General features: G+C 39.1%; 1 long non-coding RNA gene across 1 annotated transcript in view; it reads left to right on the forward strand.

Moving 5' to 3' along the window:
* The first annotated feature begins 372 nt into the window (after positions 1-372).
* Positions 373-1,124, forward strand: part of LOC128250593 (uncharacterized) — a 2,534-nt gene continuing 1,782 nt past the window's right edge. Inside the window, exon 1 of the long non-coding RNA XR_008266621.1 lies at positions 373-964. This is a non-coding gene — a long non-coding RNA (uncharacterized LOC128250593). The remainder of the gene's footprint in view (positions 965-1,124) is intronic.

Consider the following 1,124-nt stretch of genomic DNA (forward strand, 5'->3'; position numbering starts at 1 on the left):
AAAGAAAACGAAATTTTACATACACACATGTAGCAGGTAAGAACATATATGCAAGGCTTTTTTCTCCAAGTTTAAAATGCGACATTGCTTTTGTTATATCTATAGTCCATACACATAAATACATAAAAAAATAGAACAAGCACGCACAAACACCCAATAGCTTCTTTTACGCGTCCATCCGAACAAGTACGCAGTTGACAACGGAGAGTCGTTTTGTTGTGTACTCAAAACGAATGATCGTCCGAGAATGTATGAGTGAAAGACGAGAATGTGTGTGTGTGTGTGTGTGTGTAAGTGTACGTGCGCATGTGTCTATGCGGCCTGTACGGCAAAAATCTGACAAGCTGACTTCATAAACGTGTTACATCCTGACTGCATCAAGTCGAATTTAATTCAACGAATCAGCAAGGATCTCGTTACTCGGTCGCTCGACCTGCTAGAACTAGAAATAGCAGCCAAATCTTCCTCGGATCATACCCTTGGGTAAAAAAAACAGCGCGTTAAACAGAATCACTCTAGATAGCTCTTAACCAAAATACCTCCGTATCTCCGACCCACCTCTACATACTCCTATCATAAAACCTAGTCACATTCACACGTACTTTACTATTCCCACTATGTCAACAAACAATTGCCTACAACAACATACCAGTCAATCACAGCCAATTACTCTCGCTGTTACACTCCCTGCTATAATTGTCGGAAGAGCAAGTTCAGCATTAGCATAATTTGTTTAGTGAATGTATACTTGGGTCGTCTGTCAGTCAGAGTGAAACGGAACTGGGTGTTTGTATGGAAGGATAGTCGGGTAATAATTACGTTAGATGTGAAACTTACGAAGAAAAACAGGATGAAACTGCCAGTCTCCGAGATAAGATAAAATTTCTACATCCTGATATAAACATTAATTTTTACACAAGATTGCACATGGTTCCGTGTTCAATCCCACTGCGTGGCACCTTGAGTAAGTGTCTTCTATAGCCTCGGGCCGACCGTGTCGTATATATATATGTATACACACACACACACATATATATATATATACAAATAATAAATGAGTATATGCGTATATACGTACATGTCTGTACATACCTACATCTACCTGTATATATAGATGCATATCT

Source organism: Octopus bimaculoides, chromosome 23, assembly GCF_001194135.2.
Source record: "Octopus bimaculoides isolate UCB-OBI-ISO-001 chromosome 23, ASM119413v2, whole genome shotgun sequence".
NCBI classification, from domain to species: Eukaryota; Metazoa; Mollusca; class Cephalopoda; order Octopoda; family Octopodidae; genus Octopus; species Octopus bimaculoides.